Raw genomic sequence first — 23,141 nt, forward strand, 5'->3', positions numbered from 1 at the left:
GGACGATTTAATCGTGTTTCTGAAGGCGAAGTCGGTTCGTCTGTCAGTAAATGTATACCGTCAATGGGACCAAGCACCGCCAGCCCTATACTAATGAGAAGAAATAAATGAATGTGTGTATAACTCAAAAATCTAGCTTCTGTAGTCTTTTCACTTCGTTCATCTTAAAAATCTAGCCAAACAATTTTAGCATCACCGCGAGAAATGGCCTTGCTAAAGATCCGTGAGCCTTTTCGAGCCTTCTTTGAAGAGCTTTAAGCCCGTGTGGCCGTGCCAGCGCGATTCTTAATCTGTGGTCCTTGCACCTACTCGTGTAGAACGTCCTGTCGTAAAGTGAAGATTTGTTCACCGTTGCGAGTTTCGAATAGAATCGCACTAGCTATGTTTAAAGAGTCAGGTCACGACGTTAGATTGAAAAAAGCATCTAACATAGCTACCTGGGAGCGCATGATGCCGCAGTGGCTTATCGAGGCGTAAGCTATACTACCGCGTCGATCGTATAGACTATCGGCCCTCTGGAAAAGCAGTACTCTGATAATGTGAGATTCTCATAATAAAAAACCTAATGACAAACAAATAATATATTTTCATTAGGAAGTTTGAAGTTAGACAACATTCGCTACCTCTATAAAACCTTTAGTATATACGATTCAATTCTACGGAGTATCTTCAGATGTAAAAACGGCCATTACAATTGTGATGGATAACTTCGACATGATCGCAAGTTTTGCTAGTGCTATCATTTGCCGTTCTCCTTTAAAGATAAGAACATCCACTCGAAGCTGTAATGGATATCATCACTCCTAACCGGCTTGGTGCGACTATAGGCAAAATATTAAACCATAGCTCTGAAAAATATTTTAATTTACTTTCAGCTTTAAAAGGCAACGTGTTCTGGGAAATAAATATCGGATTCATAAACATCGATATTAATATATGCGGGAGAATAGATTTCAATCTAAAACACAAAACTACAGTAATGCGGTGGCCTATTTAGCCTATATCAACTGAACGGAAGTTCCGAGTGCCCAACAATGACTGGCCAAAATACCGTTCTAATCAACGGGAAACATCATTCTAAACAAACTTCGTAATTTTTGAAAATCTATCTAGATCATTGAATGGTGCTTCCTTAGACATTGGAAGCTTATGGATAAATGCCAGTTAGCTGAATTTATTCAATTGTTATAATCAAAGAATGATTTCTCACTTTTTTCTACGTATTTCCATAGAGGTCCAACAACTTCATATTCGCCATTATGACAAAAAAACAGAACGATGTGAGGAAAAAACACATCAGTGACATTCTTAAGCAATTTTTGTGAAGAAAAATCGTGGTTTGATATTGACCGAGTAGAATATTATCTCCGCAACTATCTTTAGATAAGGTTTACACACATCTACAATTCATAATCAGAGAATCGTCGTTGGAAATATGTCTGTATCGTACATACCTTATGACCCCCTAATATATAAAGACAAAATGGAAACAGTACGCGAAAATACTGTTCTTTATTTCTTCGAATTTTCGAAATAAGGCTAACCCGTTAAGGGGGCAAGGGACGTTTTTATAGGCCACCGTATCGGAGTAACAAACGACTACTTCAGTACGTAAACGTCCAACAAACTCCCATCGCATTCGCGCCCTATTCGATAATATTATACTCGCCCCTGCTCGAGCCCAACCAAGCGACTCATTTGCTTCTTAAAGCGACCTGAAAGAGAAGAAACTTGATTAACTTACGCCCGCCGCTTTGAAAAGGTCCGTTGTACCCAATAAATCGTAAAACTTACCCGTCTCGACGAATGGTGAGGTTAATTTCAATGTGTGATACGCTGCTATTGTCCACTTATAGCGCTTCGCTATCGGAGCCAGAGCTCAGCACTGAATGCAATATTTTTCATGATGATCCAGATTTACCCCCTAAAAGCTTCCATTAGACAAATTAAGTTAGTTAATGATGCATTGGGGTTCCAGGTGAGAGTCAGCGACGTTGTTGAGATGTAACCAAAAAGGTAACAATGTTCATTACTCTGTGCGCGACCTAAAAAATATATAATAGTAATAATAAGTATAAAATTGTTCGTTCTAACCGTCTTTTCGAACTTGTCGCTAACCTAATTTTATTTATATACTGCTGAAAAAAGCAAGCTATCTATTTGTCCAAATCACAAAATTTTACGTGAATAAAGATATATTTAGTCGCTCATTAGAGAACAAGTTTGCATCGAGGGCATTTTGCCGATGTCAAGAAGTTGCGGAAGCGATTGAGGAAACTGTTTTGTGCGTGTGCAGAACCTAACTTGCGCATTCAGAAATTCTTCCATTTCAAAGGGGCTCAAAGAAGGCCTCGTCGAGTATAAAAAGGTCCGGTTGAAAATACCACATTTAAATACAGTAAATCGCTTTCGATATTACTGAATCCTCATTATACAAGCCAAGCCTATCCAGGAGTGCTTCAAAAGCTGTTTTATCTCGCTGCGAGATAAATAATAAGCTTTTCTTCTACCTACAGGTCTTATCCATCTTTGGAGTCCAAACTCAACGCAACATTTTCTACTTTGCGCGAAATGACGACAACGCTTTTGTAGAGGAAGCACTGAATTCGCCAACGTTAAAACCGTGACTCTGTATAATAGCAGCGCGGGAAAGCTGCGTTAGTTTACGAGCTCCCATAGCTTACTCGCAACCGTTTTTACGAGCAATGCATTTACATAGTGTACCTTTTAGTATGTCTGACTGACTCAGAACTCACTGAGAGAGCTTATTATCGGAAATATTATCGACATCCATCTTAACACACTATTGAGGATATAAAAACGTAAATGTACATACAAGATGCCGTTGCGAACCACTACTGTTTTTGGACCCATCTGACCAAGCTCATTCAGTTTTACTGGTAATCAGATGGTAGGTATATATATTTCTAAAACACAGAGTATAATCTCAGCCTACGTTTCAGTGAGAGTTGTCTTCTTCTACGTTCGAACGATTTGAAAGACCAACGTAGCATTCTATAGCGCATATATTATACAATAGAACTAGGAAGTGGTTTCGCATTCTTTTGGTACCCGTATCATTGGCGTCGAGAAGGATCAGTAGTATGATTATGAAAATAGGGCAGTAATCGCAGTAGGGGCACAAATTATTAGAGGACCGGTGTGGTCAGTGAAGGAAAGCATACATATATAGCATGTGCGTCAGATTTTTAAATGAACTGTTTAATTATGGTCATTGAAATATGATCTACTGATCCTGATCCTGGGACGTCCTAAGCAAGGTCTCCAGTCGAAAAATACTCAAAACGCATCTCTATCGCGTGAGGAATAAGAGATGCAAAACTCATTTTTTGCCCGCTTTCCCCGAGTTTTGGGTATAAGGTATAGGCATATATATATCGCATATATGGGTATAAGGTATATATATATATATCGCATTTTTACTTAGCTCGTCGACATCTATCAATTGGCAGAAAAAAAACGCTTTTAGGTAGAGCGCTACATTGAGTTTTTGCCCTTCACACAGCACTTTCTCAACTTGAAAACCGTGGTTTAGGTTGTGGAATAGATATTACAACTTATATTATCTCATTCACGGTTTCACAACTAGTACCAAGAATAAGTTGCCTTATACAAACGGCAACAAAAGATTCATCCAAGAAGTATAGCCAGGCAGAAAATGTCAAGTTCCGTTTTTGACCTTCCTCATAGCAAAACACTTATTTTAGACGTAGGACTATGTATTGCATTATTATTATTCAGCTTATTCGACTGGTGCCAAGAAAACCCATCAAGGATGCTTTGATCTGAGTGAAAGCATTTTTATTTTTTCCTTTTCAAATTATGTAGAACATTTTGAAAACAATTTATCCATCTAAAATGTTCGTCACATCAATTGCTACAATCCTAAACTTGACATTTGTTAGAAATATCTTCAAAAAAAAAGCGTGAGTAAGAGTTCTAAAGGTATGTCTATCCCCACTGTGACACGAGGGAAAACAGGTCCTATGATATGCTTTTTGCTCTAGATATATGTACTGTATCTTTACTCCGTTTTATATATCCACTGCCAGCGGAATAACTGTAAAGAACGTTTTCATCGATCAGATCAAACGTGTTCAATATTCTAGTATCTGTAACCCCAAAGTAAGGTACATGAGACGTTACAAGTTTCCAATAGGTATTTGTTAAGCACATTCAAATTGTTATTTTTATATGTGTAATAAATTAATACAATATTAAATTTTCTTGCCCATTTTAAGGCAGGTGCCATTTTTACCAAACAAAAATATATCGAAGTTAGCTCACTATCATCAAAGAGCAAAGAAAATTTGCTAAACGGGAGTGTAAACAAGAATTAAGGGACAAAACACATGCTAGCATGTACCTCTCGCCGCCTGCTACATGTCGCATGTGTAAACATTAGAGAAAAAAAATAGTTAAATAACGAGTATTTTCGATCCGTGGGTAAAACTGCCAGAGAGGCGAAAAGCCGTCTTTATAACTATAAACTTTAGGTGAAAACTTTTATATATAGCATTTGCTTTAACATTTCAAAACCTATCGAAAGAATAAAAAAAACAACCTTTACCTAGATCACCATGTTAAAATGTTGCCCTTCGAAGGGCATTTTTGTCTATATATATATATTTATGTTTTATATATATGCAACAGCCGTAATTAACACGTATCATAGAGAAAGATGACAATGTACATACGTAATATTAAACGAACGGCCTAACCAGCAATAAGTTTGGTCGATCTACATAGTAGTCTGTAAACTATGCATTGAATGGGATCTGGGTAAGTGAGGCTCATATTATAAATATTACCTTATTTTTTATGCAATCTGACTGAGGATATAGTTAACGGGCCCAAATAACGGAGCGATAATAAGCATCTTTTTGTCATCTCGTAGATTAGGATTTTATATATTATAGAGGTCAGTCGTTAATATCTGTTTGGCATAATGAGACTCTCACCCATTAGCTAAAACCAATCTTGACTGTAACATTTTATCGAAAATTAGATGGTACAACCTTAGAGCCTATTTTCTCAATGCAGGTGATTCTCGAGATGAACCTTTGAGACTGCTATTTCATCGAGCCTCGTTCAACTAGCTGGTAAGTGAAAAGTTACTTTACAAACCTGTAGAACCTGCAATGAATGAAGCTATTGAAACATGTCTTGTAAAGACATGAGCATATCGCAGAAGTCATGTCGCCGGTACGCTACTCTTAGCAGAACCGCTTTCTCTAAGAAGGTCGACTTATTATAGAGTGAACCTTTTTTCCTGATGGTACTATTGTGGATCTGCTTAGACCAAAATTCAAAATAAAGGTGCACCGTTGCAATGAATCCCCGCTCTAGGCATGCAATTTTTTTTTTTAGCAATTTCCATTACTTGTTATCATGTTCGTTACTCGGAAGAACAGATTTATCCACATTACAACCGAAGCATGAAGAGCATACGTGCTACGCTTGAACTTGAGAAAATACGATTTTTTTTAGTTGACCTAATAAATTAACTGACGAAAAAAAAGTTTAATAAACAAAAATAGAATATCTTCAAATCCATTCTGTCTTGTTTCTCTGTTTCACAATCTATACACTGATGTATAATGCACAAAAGAACTAACCGACCACCCAATAATATACTTCATCAAAGAATAACTATAGGTACAAAAGAATTGCAAGCGAGCGATTGCATAATTCCATACTAGCCTTGCAAAATGTCATACGAATGGACTAAATACCTCTTTTCTAACAAAGGAGCGCCATAATCAAGCTCAAATACACATGCACACGGACGACAATCGCCATATGGCTCACCGAATATGATATTACCCTATTCAGCAGATTGTATCTCTGAGGTTCGTTTCCATATGAAAACATCAGCACTGCATTGTTGCCTATCTAAGGACAGATTAAAGCTGCCGCAACGATGAGGTCGATGGGTCTCCATTGTAAGAGACTATGGGAAAAAAAAAAGTATTGTAAAAAGAAGCAAGAAATATGAGCTTCTTGCTAGTTCAATATACAATTCGATTGCTTGTGGAGTGATATGTTTAAATATGGCCGGGTGAAAAACATGAGGATTAGTGGGGCTTTGGGAATTGATGTAAACATATCATTCTGGAACTAGCTCGTTATATGCTCACTATGATGGGCCACTTTTTCTTCTTTCTTATGTGCACTTATTGAGATAGTGACTGAGATATGTAAAAAGCTCCGAAAATTATATATATATGATTTTCAGAGCCGTAAATTTTCATCTCTTCGTGGGTATGTAGACCAGAAAAAGCATTGACAGGTGATTGTCTTTGATGAATTGTAATTGATTTAGATTGGTTAAATATCTGTGACTTACCAAAAGTAAAAGAGTGACTTATGGATTTTTCTTCCGGACACTCCCACAGCAGTGTAGTGGAAGGTTAGTATTTCGGAACGCATTATCTCGTAGTTATCTCTTATCTTGTAGCGACGTTTACGATAAAACACATTGGATCATGATTAGCGATCACCGAAGTGTCTCTATCATGTTTGCCAACTTTACAAGGATTGCTATCGTGTGTCTTACCACAAATAATCCAATGGTATATCATAATTTAGCCCACCAAAAGGTATAAAGGGTTAACAATTTGTATTCACAAGTCAGAATAAGGCACGTGATTCGTTGTTGCAAATAGTTCCTCTTCTTCTTCCAGAATAGAATCCTCAGTAAAGATCAACGGTCATGGCTTCTATATCGTCTAATCAAATTACCATCATCTCTACCATCATCTTTACCGTGGCTGGTTTCTGTAGTACACGCGAGTACTTTGCCCCTCGTTACTCCCACGGCGCTCTCGCACGTTTAGTCGTAGGTAGATCATGGCTGTAAATCCACTCCGTTCCTTTTCCTTCACTACCTCCACTATGCCTGTTATTGCATCGATTACTAATTAAGTGAACGTTTCTAATTTAGCACCCGCTTCTACTGCTACCAACCATCGCTTCAAGCGGGTGCATCCCTGGAGTAGGAAACGAGGGGTGTCTACGTCCGGTTTTGAACCTAGACCAACTCCCCTAACATCCACCTAATTTTAGGAGACAAACATTTTACCACAGTAGCATCATGAAGACTGCGTTTCGAAGCTGTTGATCACCTTGGCCTTCCAGTAACGATACAGCAGAGTTCCTTTTTCCACGTACGTGCTACTCATCTTCGCCTCCACAAATTTCCTGCACGTTCGTGATTCGATCTTCGTATGATTATCACACCCGCGCATATTCTGTCTATTATACATATTATAATTGTTTTGCGCACAATCTTTCGTGCGCCTGTACGGCTGTGTTTCTGAACGTATACATATTATGTGTGACATACGTACGGAAACGGTGGCAGAAACGAGCTGGGGCTCAACAATGTATGTATAGTCATTCGACGAGGGGCTGGGCGCGAACAAAGAATGCAAGCACAAGCGCTAGGATAGAGATAGTCTAGACAAAGTCAGAAAGGGGGATCGGTTCGACGCTGCATGTTTCGCTTAGGCTCTACGCTAATCTTATTTCCAAGTCTACTTTGGGTGTAATTTCAGTAGTGATGGCAGACTAAACGCTTAGTTAATAAGAATGAGAGAAAATTAGAATTTGTGTCATTAGATGAACGACGCTTTCGCAACAATAACGCGTTGCTGCGCAAGATGACCATCCTTATGGGCTACGAAAGACCGGACGACACAAGCCCTGTTGGGGGATATGCGCGATGGATTAAGCAAGCTTGATGGGGTCTATCACCGTCCTCACGAATGGGGTGTTGGAGGTCAGGTGGACGTGGTCTTTTAAAGTGAATTGATATAGTAAGCCGAACGGAGCGAGGCTGGATCGAGAGTCGGGAACCGCGAGCCACCCTCCATTGTGGAAAGAAGTGAACGCGCCAACTACCGCTAGCGATCTGACTTTGCTGATGGGGTTCCACCCCGTTGATAGGCTGATGGGTTGAATAATTAAATTGTTCTGCGGTCACCGCTACTCATCGCCGGCGCATAACAATAGAGGCTATCTGTTTTGACTTCGCTAGCAGACTACATATATGGACAGATAGACAGACGCTGTATAAACCTTCCAAACAACCCATGATATCGTGTTTCATTGTGAACTTCTTTTGAACGGAGACGCAAGCTAAGCGGGGCTGTTGTCAATAACAGGTCGACTTGCACGACACTGAAAGCGAGCAAGTGTTGATAAATTACTTTTATAACTGGCTATGAGCTTCGGGCCCTTGGTAATTAATAACGGAATAGGGATAATTAGGTTATAGTCCGACAAACTATTTTACCGAATAAATTTGAACTGTGCAACAAAATCATAAAATTGCGAAGGTTCGGCAAAGGACTTTCCCTACTTTCTGCAACATTGGCTGCAACATACTTTGCCTAAAAACTACCTCTTAGAAAAATTGTGACTTACAGAGGGGAAATAGAGATTTAAAAGGAATGTGCAACAATGCAAGCGTGCTTATCAAAAACTTTTTTTTTCTTTTATGAGAAAACAAATATCCTTTGCTGGTGGTAATAATCAAAACCTCATAAAAAACTTTATAGATACAGGTCAACAACACAATATTGCAGTACTATTTGGAACAGTTTGCGTAACAAAAGCTATACGAGTCTTGTTTAACTAACTCAAGAAATTTGCCACATATTTTAGAGGTACTTAGTACACCAGAAGGAAATGAGTGGCAAGGTGGCTGTCACAGTCCTCTCCGGAGCTGGAACTTTACAATGTATTGTCAAGTTAATAGAAACTTACTTTAGGATAAAGTGAGTGTCTGTGTGTTCAATTCGTTCCATTCCACTCGTCGTTCCTCATCGCACCCCAATCAAGGCAATCTATATTTATCTTTGCAAATTTATATTCCCAGTGTTAAGGTTCTTCTTGAAGATTTCTATTCCACGTAGCTTATCAGGCAGCGGTCACCAATTGACTAACAGACATGCAGGGAGATTACTTTCGGATTACTACATGTAGGTCCGGTGTTCTTTTGAGCAAGGAGGCTTTGACGCAATTTAATTGCTCGAAGTTTCTCAAATGACGCGTATTTCTTTTGAGGTTGAACAAGCTGAGAGCGATTGTAAGGGGCAAGCGATGAAACGCCAATGCGACCAACATTGTTTTAGTGCATCTTTCGATGACGCACATAGTGAAACTTCTGCCCCGTTCCCGGAAAAGAGCCATCTTAAATAGGCAGGAAGCGAGTGGCAAAATACAAAGTGCTGGTGATTGCTGTCCTCTCTCCGTTTCTAAACCTCATCGCCTCCGTCTTGGTCAAGGGGACATGCAGTCAGTACTGAGTCTGTGATTGTCGCGTGAAATCTAGAGTTTGGTGCTCTTAGAACCTGTTCGACCCATATATCACTAAGTCGCCTGGATATAAGACGACTTCACATGCTTTCTTTAACCCTGTCATTTTATCAGGAGGGCTTTTCAGCTAGACAGAGAATAAAGGTGCGCTTAAGTTGTCTTTCTGGGCGAGGCCGGTTGACCATGTGAAGGGCGGGAGTTTGGCCGTTTCATGGTCGATGTTTATTCTGTTCTCCTGTAAAATAACAGCGAGAAGGTGGACCACATTTAGAAGGACAGCCATCTCGGCCAGCGTGAGCGAAATCTTGGCCCTAGATACTGAATCGAAGGATACTTTGACGCTGGAGAATACCGCGTATAGTAGGTTACGCAGCGTGGCCAGTGCTCTCTTGATATCTGCCATTAGGATCGTACACATCGTTCCTGCGGAACATTCTCTTCGGAAACCATGTTGATCCGTTGGGAGTGTGTGCATATTTTCCAAGTAGCTGTTCAGTTTCTTAGTCAGTAAGTCCAAGTGCAACTTATTTATCCTTCTTCTCAGCTTATTTATCTTGCACTATTTCCCGTCATGATGCAGTGCAGTTATGTTGTCCTTTTCTTTAGGGATCGTTAATAAAATAACATATCTCCACTGGACTGGTAGCCTACCACTATAAGAACATTTATTAAACAGTGCCGTTTATAACGGTGTCTCCAGTTGAGATGCTTGTTACTGACCCTACTTGGACTGTGACTTTTTTTGCTTAGGCTTTTAAAATTTCGTATAAGTTTCCGCACTGCAAAGCTATTTTGGAAGGACATGGCATCCCATTGAACCCTTTTCTTCCTATGCTGCGGCGAAAAAGGGAACTGTGCATGATATCGTATCCCTTGATGCAAACATTTCCAAAGACTTATGAAGACTTAACTTATGAAGGCCGAAGAGCTAATCAGGCCAGCGTCGAGACGTCGCGATGCCTTGGCGATTTGTATGGTTGATGTTCTGTATCGGCGATCAAACGGGTCTCTAGCTGTTCGAGGTATTGTTGTCTTTATGACGCATACGTTTTACGACAGATAGCTTTAAAAACGAAGGGTAAAAGGTAGACCTCGGTCGTCTGAGCCTTTCGGTCAAAGCTTTAAGTACGGTTGAATCATGGCCCTACCCTCGGGGGAGACGGAAAGGCTGTACTGTAGACCGGAGAATATCAACCCGATGCTGTACATAAGTTTCGATGTGCATCACTTCAGGTACAGGGAGAACTTTGCTGGTGTATTCTAAGAGCTTGTTCAGATCTATGTGTCGCGATGTGTTTGCGTCTGACAGTTCGCGGAGAGGCAACTTGGACAGGGAAATCTATTGCCATTGGTATGTGAGAGTGAATCGTTACGTCCATATCAAAGAATGATTTCCTCCTGAAACTTTACCCTGTCCCTAATTACGTTCGTCGCAAATATATCGATGACCGAACTTCATGCGTGTCCTAGAAAAGTCGGTGTCACGGTAGAATTGACTACGCAGCAACCAAAGCCTGCAAGCGCGTCCAAAATGGCCTTAGTGCGACTCGAGTTCGGCTGCTCGGTGCGGGAGTTGAAGTTCCTTGCAATGACCAGACGAGAACGCTTCGAGTCCACCAATGAGCTTATCCACCAATTCGTACATTGATTTTAAATTAGCCGGTTGAACGTAGGTTGTTGTGAGCATTAGTCACTGGCCACCTAAGGCAGTGGCGCTATTCTCCATTAGGCATGGCGTGGGATTATTTATCTAGGGCAGCCTAGTCTATTGCTCTTCTTTACAGGGTAGTACACAAAATAGAAACGAGTTAAGGTCTAGTTGCCCAAGTTTCCATTAGCACGAGGATATCTATGTTGTCTAGGACTTTCGGGGAGAGCAACGCCAAGGTTATAGCCCCGTCACAGTTCTACTGTGTCAGCATCTCTTCAGGGTTTCGTCTCGCTGTAAGCTCTGTGATTGCTCTCGCAACCGGCTGCGGTGATTCACTGTGTCGCGTACAAAAACCGGCACCCCCGGAATTCAACGTTGCCAGAACCCACTGTACGAAGTTGTCGATAGTTTGGATAGGTAGGGTTCATTGGCCATAGCCCAACTATTCGGTTTGGTGTTGTTTCTGCCTATAGCACTTCTTTAACGATGGCTTTGCTTGTTAGTGATTCGTCTTTTTGCAACTGACCCTGCAAGAACGTTTGACTCTGGGAGTCCAGTTGAGCTGGCTGGGTTTGCTACTTGAGTCTCCTCGTGTTGCTCTTATCGAGTTTTTGAGTGAACATTTTTTGGCTTTGGCTTCTTTTGGTTGTCAGCATTCTCACGCCTAGGAAGGTTTTATCCTCCTAGCAATAATATGGATAGTCTTTAATCAACTTATCTTTGCAGGTGTATCGTCCACTGTCGACGTTCGGGCGCTCTTGTAAGCAGAGCGCAAAAATAAAAACAATTTTAATTTAACTTGCTTATTTCGCAATAATATCATTCGTCCGCGTACAGATCTGGCCGAAGAGAGCGGCGGAGATGGCATAAACTTTGAGCCGGGACGCGAGGTGATCAAGATCTGTAGAGAAGGCTTCATGTTGTTAGTATGTTTATTCCGTTTTAAATTGCACGCACTCATGATAACGAGCCTGTAATACCGCAACTGGCCCACCGGTACCGCTAATACGCTTCTCTGCTTCACGCGCAACACTGTCGATTTGTCTATTTTTAGCGCCGCACTAACATCACTGACATTTTTTTTAAAGAAAAACCTCTCTCAGCACGAAACCGAAAGGGCCGCACAATGTTATCGGCAGTTGCTTGCGCTGATATTCGTGGCAGAAAAACGGTCGAGCCGTCCAAAGGTCCCTTGAAGGTGTGTAACATTTCATAGTCGACCACCGTGTCTGTAACTTTGATACTTACTCTGCAAGCTGCATCACTGGACGAAAAAGAAACGCCAGGAGACCCATTGACTCATTCCCTAGCGTACACACATCCACATATTTCATGAGCTGTTATGTTTACCTCTCCGATATCTATACTGTAGTGCCATTAGCCTCGTGGTTTGATTATCGGATCAGTTACACCGTTAGTCTTACAAATGACGTGCTTCAAACAACACATGTAAATGTTCCGTTGTGCACTTCCATCATAATTCACGCAGAAGTTCAAGTACCTAATTGTGATTCTTTTGAAGACTATGATTCCGCCAGGGAAAGAACGTGATCGCCTGTCGTTGTTGTTTACTTTGATGGAGAAGGTGTACAGCTGGCTTGGTTCTGCTAATTTTGCACCTGGGCTAACGTGATTTCCGCCATTCCATTGAAGGTGTACCTGAAGTGGTCAATGTGCGTGTCTGGGGGTTAATTACACCTGATCGACGGGCACGCAAGTCACAATGCTATCGTACACTCTTTTCATCTGAGAAAGAAATGCGTAGGTGCACTCGTTGGCCTGATCAGAGGAAAAGACGATTTCTCGTTACCTCTTTGCAAATACCGGGTGGCTTCAGTGAGGATGGCTCAATTAGCACCTAAAACGCTTAGGAAGCGTCATTGGGAGTCCTTAAACATGCTCATAGGCCAAAAAAACTCACGCATACATGACCACCCCGGTCAGCAATGAGCTGATAACGACAAAAAATATATATGCACGCATTTCCATTCTACAAAAAAAAAAAACAATAACATACATCAAAAACCTACAAGTAACCATATTTTTTATCTTTCCATTCGAAACATTGAATTTATTACTCACGCTCTCTAGAAGGCTTCGAAAATTATGGCAGTGTTTCGCTGCAATAATAATCCAAGAGGTAAGCATAAAATCTTCACTGGTGAATTTTAAAACAGGGCTTTTTATTAACTTGTTTAAATGAACAAGTTCACAATGCTACCTTGATTAACATCATTCAGGCAGCGAAGATGAACCCAGACGCTGTTGGCATAGCAAAGGTCTAAAAAGAATACATAGATGTTTGAAATATCTACGTGCATGCATAAAGATATAATCACGTATACAAGATGCTTGATGACGTTGACGTTCACGTTATTTCGTTACTAAGCCAACTCAACAACTTCTATGTGTAACGTAGATCAGTCGAACAGCACAATTTTTCTCTTTCTAGTCCTATAAGGATTAATCTCGCTTTATTGCTTCACCATTGTCAATGACGTAGCATTATAACTATTGTTTTTATAATTTACGGATTGACGAGGGATGCTAAGGGTTGAGTAACGTACCACAGGGGATAATTGATTTTTTCTTCAGCGGCATTATTTAGCCACAAACTTAACAGTTGTGAGACGTTAATGATGACCTACGTATCGAATCAATCAACGAGCATATCTGCGCACGGCGCTTCTCAAAGCGTCTTCACTTAGCGTTGATCATTGTTGTTTCGAAGATGATGTTGAAGAATTTGACCAAATGCATCGTAGTCCTTCAATCATTCTTCTCTATAGAGATTCAGTTGAAGGGCTTCACACTTCATAGACACACACACAGCGAAGCATGTGTATGTATAAGAACAGAATCGTTGTGGGCGGGGTGGGTCTGCATGCGTCTCCACGGGTGGCTCATTCCTTCTACATTGAATTATCGTGCCAGCAGTTCATTTCAACGATATTTTATCTATGTCTGAATTTATTTTTTCCTTTCATTTGCAGACAATAACTGCTTTATTGCGGTTATAGGACTTTGACTATATTCCTCGTAGACCGTAGACGTTTTTCTAGATCTTTAACGCTCTCGTTCTCTCCGCGCTTCGTGCAAACACTCAATGATCTCAATTGAGGTTGCAGACAGCATCGCTCCTGTTCTGGCTAGTGTAGTTTTTATGGAGATGGACGCCTCAAACGAAGACAATCGTGTCTCCTATATTCATCAGGTCCGATGACAAAACTGGCTTTGTTCAGCGAGGTGGTTGTGGCTTGTTTGTTTGCTTGTTTGGCGAGTCTACTTCAACAGGCTTCGTAACAATAGTCATCAGTAATATCACCTCAGACCAGTCCTGTGACGATTCGGAGGTCTGTCAGTCCATTTTTCTTTACTACTCAGTTCATTGCCACGCCTATGATGAGCTTGTATAGCGAACGAACTGCGCCAGTAGATTGCTGTATTATCATCACTAGCGTTATAACAGTTGCTACTGCTGTAGATTTCCTATGTTTTGATCTATCTGGGACAGGGTCTTGTTCCTCGAAACCTATGGCTCTTGTACAGGTAACAGAATATCCTTATTTGCTCCGGCCAGGTCGCTTTTTGGATGCAAGACCCCGTGCGATTAGTGCTTCACTTGTTATTTTTATCTTGCTTCTGATAGCAGCAGTGTCTAACATTTGTGTGTTATTTATTAAATCAAATAGAACACCTGACACGACAACGAGGGTGTCGGACTGCTAAGTGTCTTTCTTTGTTTAGTTGTATACCAGAGTGCTGAACCGTGAACTGAGACAACCTGATCCATTGTTGACTAGGTTCGCAGACAAAAAAAGAAGGTAAGAAAAGAGAAAGGGTCCAACAAGACGATGCTATAGTTTGCGCAGGAAGAATTTATTGGCGCAGCTTGTAATTCATGGCGCCACATGCTCATCTACAAATTCAAATTAATCTGCGCTTAGACCCACGGTTTACGGTACTTTAATCTCAAGATCTTCGCTCGTTCTCAGGGGCTATACTATGTCTTCGGACCGAAGCCGGCACTCTATTGTCCGCCGATTCACTCTTTAGAGAAGACAAGCACAACGAATCAAGCTTTGAAAGTAGCGCGATATCGAGTTTGAATACGCAAATATTATTGAAAAAATCATACCACTGTCTATTTCAGTGTCTCTCGAGATAAACGTACGCGGAGTACAAGTGAAGAATTTTCGCGGCACGATTTTGACGAAGACTGATTTCGTAGTTGGTTGATGGTTCTGCATGAGTACAATCGTACGTACCTTTCGGCGCAATGCGAGCAACATAGCTCTGAAATGTAAGAGTGATCTGAGCGTCAAAACGTAATCCGAGTGCAAAAAAAAGCCATACTACTCTTCCTAATAGCTAACCAAAGTTGTACCACTGGAGTAAAAAAAATAGTCATTATTTTTGGTACAGTTAAACATTTCTTGCACCCGACGATCAATCAATAAATTGCACCTAGGCTATCGTACACCCCGTTGCCAAATTAAATTCTGCTTTCTCTGATTGTAAGCTGTCGTCGAATCTCTTCGAACGAAATTATCTCGTGATTATAGCGTAAAAAGGCTTTAATGAGTAAATTGAATTTGTCCTACATTTTTTTAGCAAAAGAAGTGTGATTATCAATATAATCTGTCTTATTAATATATTGAAGCACCATTGCGGTTTGAGTAGCATATCTGAAATGAAAACATTTAAATCTCAGGAGGGGGCCACGAGCCACGGGACATAACCGTTCGTAGAATATGAACAGTTACTCCTATTGCGACAAATGTTTTAGCACCTTCTTGCCTCATATTTATTGTCTTGAAATAACACGAACCAATGGCAGTATCCATTAAAGCAGTGTAGAATTTTTTTTGGAATTGGAAAATTCCCATTATATATATATACATATATATATATATATATATATATATGTACGCCAATGCCGTTGCAGTGTTTTTTTTAATTTTTATAGTAATTTTTAGGCCAAATGGGGCAGATATAAACAAAAATTATTAGGTTTCTTAGATTATTTATTTGTCATTGCTGGGTCTAAATAGCTGTTACTTCAATTTTTTCCGAAGAAGATTTTTTTGAAAACTGGTTGTTTTTGCCAGTTTGGTTGATTGAAAAATAACCTAAAGCTACAAGTAAACTGAAAAGATAATGCATTTTTTTTCTATCTGAGTCCTTTCCTATCCGACCGCTGCTTTTTAACTCTGTCTCTTCTTTTTCTCTCGCTCAACATGAAATTCTCAGTCGGTTTCACAATCTCTAATGCGGCAGATTGATAATTTCCAAAATTCTAAGGAAAAACCTACGCTACGGTTCAAAAGATGCTCCGCACAGTACCGCTATGCTATACGCAAGCAAGGCACGACATCGACTCGAAAGTGATATTGTAGTCAGCGGACCGACCCTCACTACTTCTATACTGCGAAACTTACATTTGATGCCTTTTAGTGACTGCTTGCGACAGCCCTCCACCATTGTCAAACAACGACCTACTCGTTCACTCCACATTACAACTGTATGGGTGTGCTAAAATCTGCATGACACATTTGAGAGTTATTTAAAGCCCACTGCAGGCCATCACCAACAACGAGAAACTGTCTACTGGAGGACAGTCAGAGTACATTGCTTTCATATGAGGCAAGCGTTGTACATACACAACTGAAACGTAAACGACTCCGCCACATCGACCAGTTAGACCAAATGGAGAAAGTGATGACGGCGAAGTCGCATCATTGCCCCAACTCTATATCTCTGCGACTGGTGGTCATTTCTTCAACGGGCCAAGTCATCGAGGGACCCGACGAAACTAGTGGTAAGTTCGTTCTCTAGCTAATACTACTGCTCCGGTCGCATGCCACACAGACAATATGTCAAGATCATTACCTCTATTGTGTTACGCTTGTCGCGAAGCCAGACCATATAGAAGCAGGGAAGGAGGCGCTGTCCCGCATTTCAGCTTCCATCACCATCATCGCCATATTAATTCGGCCTCCGCGTCCCCACTAGAAAAAGCAAGTAGTTGTCGTGCGTTGAAGTACTCTGAATTGCCTTCGATCATGAGTAGTAGCTACAGTGGCATCTGACTGAATGACTCATCATCGAAAAGAACGCTTATTACATACATGGGTTTACACACATATATAAGACATACTATGTAAAGTGTGATGGAGAGTACCACAGGACATCGCCACTCACTTAGAAGCAAGGTTCAATAACCAAAAACCCTTTGCCAGTGTTTTGATTTATAGAAGCGTTTTAAAATTTACTTCTGACAAAAAAATAATGCCATCCAACACGACGCAGACACATATGAGCCCAATTTCTGTTGAATCATTGTGCACATAAGCACGTTTCTAGATACTAATTTATGCATATGATAATTTTTATGGTAAAGAGAAACTTTGCCAAATGGACAAGGAAGAGAATTGAGAAACATGGTTGTGCTAATATCGAAATGGGACCAAGAGGAGTTACAAAGACAAACCGTTTGTTAATAAATTCTTTCAAGTTCACTGGAACTCTGTAGGTTCTACTATACAACCGCCCTGGAAGTTGACATTCTTAGCATGAAACGCCCTGCGTAACCTCTTGTGTAAGATATAACAAAAAAGACCGTCGTACATTGGATGCTCTACACTACACAACTGTGGATTCCTTCCACATATCTTGGATACCTAGCAACGCGAACCTACGAGGCATCAGATGCCTTCCCACAGAGGCAGGAGCAAGACCGAAATGCGATGTTCCGCTTGATCGGGCGTATCTATTAAATGTAAATAGACCTAGAACTGTTAACGCATGCATATTTCGGTGCAATCAGGATAATTCAGCACCGGTGGGGAAGAAAGGTTGGGCGTATCTGCCAAGTTTCCTTTTATTGTCAGCCGATAAACGGTCGATATTCCATCTTTATCCATTACCATCTGCCCGTCTGTACACACATGACATGCTTCACTTAATACAGTTAAAAAAAAAAACTTAAAACTACAGACGTCTGTGACTTAAGCATAGATAGAAGCGATAAATGGTTACAAACCCCAAGCTTCGTCAGTCCAACGACGATATCTATAGAAGCAAAAAAAAAAAAAGGATATTTTTCGCTTGTGTCATATCAATCTAGACTTGGTTAGGATGGTTATTTAGAATTTTTGTAGCCCAAAGTAACGCTAAACACTGATAACTGATCGGGCGGAGTAGTTTCCTGCTTAACACGGAGTCCGTCTCAAACATTAACGGAGGCAATGAATTTGTGTGGCGATTTCAGATGATTTTATCACTTTAGAGCCATGATGTCTTTCTGCTCATCGATGAGTGATTTATGCTGGCTTGTTTGAATCTCTATGTGTAGAAATAAATGTACCGATCTTTTGGCATGATACGCCACACAGTATGTATACCTCGAGGCACCTAGAATCTGGGCCAAAACTGCTTGCACAACCGGAGCAACGTGACGATGCTGCTGCGCATAAAGATCGACGGATAGCTAAATACAGACATGTGTAGTGATGGCTCGAACCGTGACCAAACACATTCAGTAATCGGTTTAACGAAATACCTACGTATAGTGACTGTACGCCTCTTTTTATGTGCATATCAACTAGATAAAGTAAGAGCAGCCGTTGCTATTAAACAACATTAAAAAATATATAAAACAAATGCAGGTAATAGATTCTGTTGGCCAGTGTTAATCGTCGTTCACAGTTTAATACATATAATTTATCGATAGCCTTTTAAGGTTCTCTCCTGCCAATGTCCCCCTCCCTACTTAAACTCTACAAGATATCCCAGTTGATACCGTCAATCCACCACGGTTTTGCCGCTAGCTAAGATTTTGTTTCCTTAAGCTGGTCACTCGCTCCCTGTTTCGCAGTATTTTTTTTTACGCTTTCAGGATCCGAATCTTATCATGTCGCTTCGTTTCCCTATCTTTATTTTTTCTTCTGCTCGATTTCGTTTTCTCCTACAAAATTCGCGGTTGCACTCAGCAAATTCGACGCGAGATGCGTTGCCCCCCCCCGCCCCCCCCCCCAGCTCGACGTCGCTGTCCCATCGTTTGACGTAAAAGCCTAGAACGGGCGAGCGGACGGTGGTCGTGCGGCAGCGTGCCACTGTTGCTGCTGCTAGTGATGGTGTTGTCGTTTGCTCGTCAGATAGTCCTCGAGGGAGGCATTCTTTCAACCCTCACTTCCACTAGTACAGTTCCGCTCGTGAACAACTCCCTTCTCGGTGGCAGAAACGTGGCGGCGATTGTTGCGGTGGCGACGTCTGCGGCTCGTGCTACTCCTTTGTTTTACTGCTGCACCAGCACCCTCCTCTTCCCGCCCCACCAACGAAATCGAAGCGAGTTCAAGACCCACCGCTGTGGACTTTGAGCACCACCTTTAGCCATCTATTTTAGGCGGGATCACACCCTGGTATGCTGGATGGGAATTAAGATCGTTGCGTGGAGGCTGAAGAGCTACTGGGGAAATGGCAATAAGGTAGGTCGTAACGGCGTTGCTATGTAGACAATAACCCACCGACCTGCCGCCCATTGGCAGGCTTTTCTTTCCTTTCCACTAGCTTGTTCGATCTTCTTCTACTTGCATACATGGCCGTCTTCTGCGTTCTTTCTGCTTAGACTTGATATCTTCCCGCTAACGTACACTGGATATATTCTCCCTCACGTCTCTTCTATCTTACGCGCTCTTTGTCGTACAGTTTTTTCACCTCTACTGACCCCTTCTTGTGAACGCCTGCTATTAGCTCTACAAAAGAGGCAGCCCTGAAATAACCCAACAATTCCCTTCAACCCCACCTTCCAGCAAATTATATTACCGCGTGCCTCCACAGTTGAATACAAACATACATTTGTGCGGCCAGCTCACTTTGGCTTGGTCTGAAACGTCTAGCAGAGCACTGGCGTTGAACGTTGTATGGTAGCAGTTCAGTCCGCGATAGAAGGCGACGACGTCTAACTGCCACTACTATACAGTTGCCTCTAGACTGAACATACCCCACGATCGCCCCTTGTCCTTTCAGAGAAGATGGAGTGGAGACAGGCGCAGCAGTAGTAGCAGCAGCTTTGACCCACACAGGACTGCCCCTGCTGTAGTCTTTCCTCCCTACGGCCCCATTATACCGCCTCACAACTACCTCTCTATCCGCTACTCTCACATAAGGCGCGTTGCAAAAGCTTTCGGCTGCCATCAACATGGCGGCAAAAGGAGTGCTAAGGCCGAGGTGGGCAGATGCCACCTCTGCCTGCAGATGCGATTGTTGGCGAATGTCCATAAATTAGGGAAGTGCTCTCGTTGCCACCGCCGGTGTTTAGGCTCGAATACGCACCGCCGTACAGACAGGACTGCTACCGACAACGTTGCAGATGACGCCTCCATCAACCACAAGGGATGCAGGCGGATGGCTGCTAGCCTAACCTTGCGCCAGTCTACAAATGAATCCGTAAGATAAAAGCTGTCTGCTAGTAGTGTATAGCTACAACAGGAAATGTCTGCAATGTAGTTGGCATCACTTGGGGACAAACACGACAAGGAAACAGTATTTGTAGGATGAATAGAAGGTGATTTTTAAATCCAGTGCGGAAAATTTGAAGCTGCAAATAATGTGTGATAATGTACCATGCATCGAAAACCTTAAGGTTATCTGCGAGTGGGGTTATATGCTAATTTGATTTTTACCTAGTTGTTTTTCAATGCTCAGCGCTAAGCAAGAGACTTCATACTTGCGACACTCATGAGGAATTATACAGTTAAGTTTCTATTGATTTTATTGCGACACTTTTTCGTTTCGACTCATCAAAATGATACTTGCTCAAAACAAATGACATCATTTGTTTTCATGCAGAGCTTAAAACCCTCAGAGAGTCCGGTACGCGGGCTTTGTGTGTCGAGCAATGCTAGCTTGGAAAGTTGCGTTTTATAATTTTGTTATCTCATTCGTGTTCTAAGCACAACTTATTGTATCCGAAGGCTATTCCTATATTAACCGTAGGACAGCGGGCCTGATCTACACTACGAACATGTTGTTGAGTCAAAAAAAGTGATCGTTCCCTCCTTAACGATGAGACTTACTAACTAACAGATTGTTAAGAGTTACTGTCTAAATAAACGATGTAAAACTTCGATGAAGTTATTATTTGAAGAACTCTAGTTTTTTTACACATCGAATGTGGACGCACAGTTTTTCAATGGCATAAAAGTTTGTTCAAATGTTCTACTGTACGCCTCGCTGAGGTCCGCTGTTTTTTGAAAAGAATTTTTTGAATTTTTTTTGAAAATTTTTTGAAAAAAAAAAAAAAAAAAGAACGATCACTTTTTTTGACTCAACAACATGTTCGTAGTGTAGATCAGGTCCGCTGTCCTACGGTTAATATAGGAATAGTCTTCGGATACAATAAGTTGTGCTTAGAACACGAATGAGATAACAAAAAAGTAACTTTCAAAAACAGGACCTTGTAGTTTGAAAAAATTATTGGTCTCGTGGCATTTTCCTAACTAATTTTTTCAAACAAAGTCCAATTCCAATTCGTCGTAGTCGCAGTCACAGATTAATGTAATATATATAGTATATTATAATAATGTTAAGAAATAGTCAAATCGGCATATATGCTAAGCAAAGACCTTGGCCTCAATACGAATCAATGCTCGCACGTGATGAGGCAACATGATAAATATCTATGTATGACAACTTCCTTAGAATTATAAGTTAGAATTGTTCAGAAAGAAGCTGTTTTAAACCTTTTTCCTTCAATGCCAAATCAACAACCATTTGTACATAAAGCATAAACCTTTACACTCGTTATCATCGACTCCTCTACAGAAACTAGCTTTTTCTTTTTCATTGTTGTTGCTGTGAAACTTTCTACTTCAAAAAACGTTTCCTTCCGACAATGGACATTTCCTTGCTTCCGCGCCTGCACAGTGACATACTGCCAGCTTGCTTATTTTTCCCTACTGCTATTCTACACATATATAGGCCAGATACGTACGGATATATGTATATACGTTTCTATTTAATCCTCCTGGAAACAGTACTTCCACCGGCCGCTCGTTCGGTCACCCATTTCATTTCCCTTTTCCGTTATGACTTTCTTTCCATAGGGTCTCTCTTCGTCGCGCAACCCGCCGGCCTCCGTTGCTTCTAGTCTCAAATCTTAGGTGGTGGATAGCCCCTGCCAACCCTAAGCCGCTATTGCAGCGACCGTAACGCGAACAAAGACCCACGCTCCTATCCTGCGTTACATAGACCGGAGTAGCCCATAAAGAAGACACAACGATGGCTGCCACTGCTGCTGCTCGGCGACGCGCTTTTGCAAATCTCTCCATTGTCAAAGAGAGCCCCTTTGAGCGAGCGAGCAGGTCCGCGAGCGACCAACCCAGGCGTCCGGCTGGGCGATGGCACGAAGGAACAACGAAGCTGAGAGGTACAAGCATCACATAGGGCCAGGCCAACCAAAAGTAGAAAGAGAAGAAAAAACACGAAAAAGACGGCAAAAATGGCGACGAGGACAAGGAAGCCAACGAATAGGACGACAAGTCACAACGCGGGCGTCGCTGCAAATGTGGCTCGTAGCGGGAAGAGGGGGCCCGGCTGCACAGCCAGGGCATAGCTTTGTTCCAGTCTAGCAATCTCTCGGCCGCAGAGTTCGCCAGCTCCGTCGGTATAAGAGCGCAATATTTGCTTGGCCCCCACTCTGCCGCTGCCACTGCTACTGTGGGATCTACAGCCGCTGCTTTGGTGTTCAACTTAGCGTAGCCGCGGCAGTGGTGGCACGAGAGGCTGGTTCCACTGGGCCCAACCCGCGCGGCCACGGGTTGACTGGTACCATTACGGTCGGTAAGCAGGCCGTGAGTGGGCAAACCAGCTAGCGAAAGCAAAGCTGAGCCTGGCATGGCCGCCTGGTTGAGCGGCAGTACGAATAAGAAAACGTTGTCGCTGCAACTTTTCCATAATCCTCATTCATCCCGTTTGCCGTCAACGGTGACTAGTACAACAATGGAGAAAAAAGAATAAAGGTCAGACTTTTCCCGCATTATCTGGGACCAGAGGGCTTGGTATGAAGTAAGAACAGCTATGGAGACTGCTGCTGAGAAGTCGTTACTGTTGCTACTGCTGCCATGGCGACAATGGCTTTCTG

The 23,141-nt window shown here is 41.8% G+C and overlaps 1 long non-coding RNA gene across 2 annotated transcripts; it reads right to left on the reverse strand.

Annotated features, from left to right (window-relative positions):
- Nucleotides 1-1,488: 1,488 nt before the first annotated feature.
- LOC147755392 (uncharacterized) lies at nucleotides 1,489-17,001 on the reverse strand. Of its 2 annotated transcripts, XR_015328754.1 has the most exons (6): nucleotides 16,889-17,001; nucleotides 13,079-15,292; nucleotides 12,245-12,655; nucleotides 8,794-11,897; nucleotides 1,795-1,931; nucleotides 1,489-1,715 (listed from the first exon to the last, which is right to left on the reverse strand). It is a non-coding gene; the product is annotated as an uncharacterized LOC147755392 (long non-coding RNA). The 2 variants fall into 2 exon arrangements; XR_015328753.1 differs by lacking the exon at nucleotides 8,794-11,897.
- Nucleotides 17,002-23,141: the final 6,140 nt, after the last annotated feature.

Source organism: Varroa destructor, unplaced genomic scaffold, assembly GCF_002443255.2.
Source record: "Varroa destructor unplaced genomic scaffold, Vdes_3.0 BEIS01000005.1, whole genome shotgun sequence".
Taxonomy (NCBI): Eukaryota; Metazoa; Arthropoda; class Arachnida; order Mesostigmata; family Varroidae; genus Varroa; species Varroa destructor.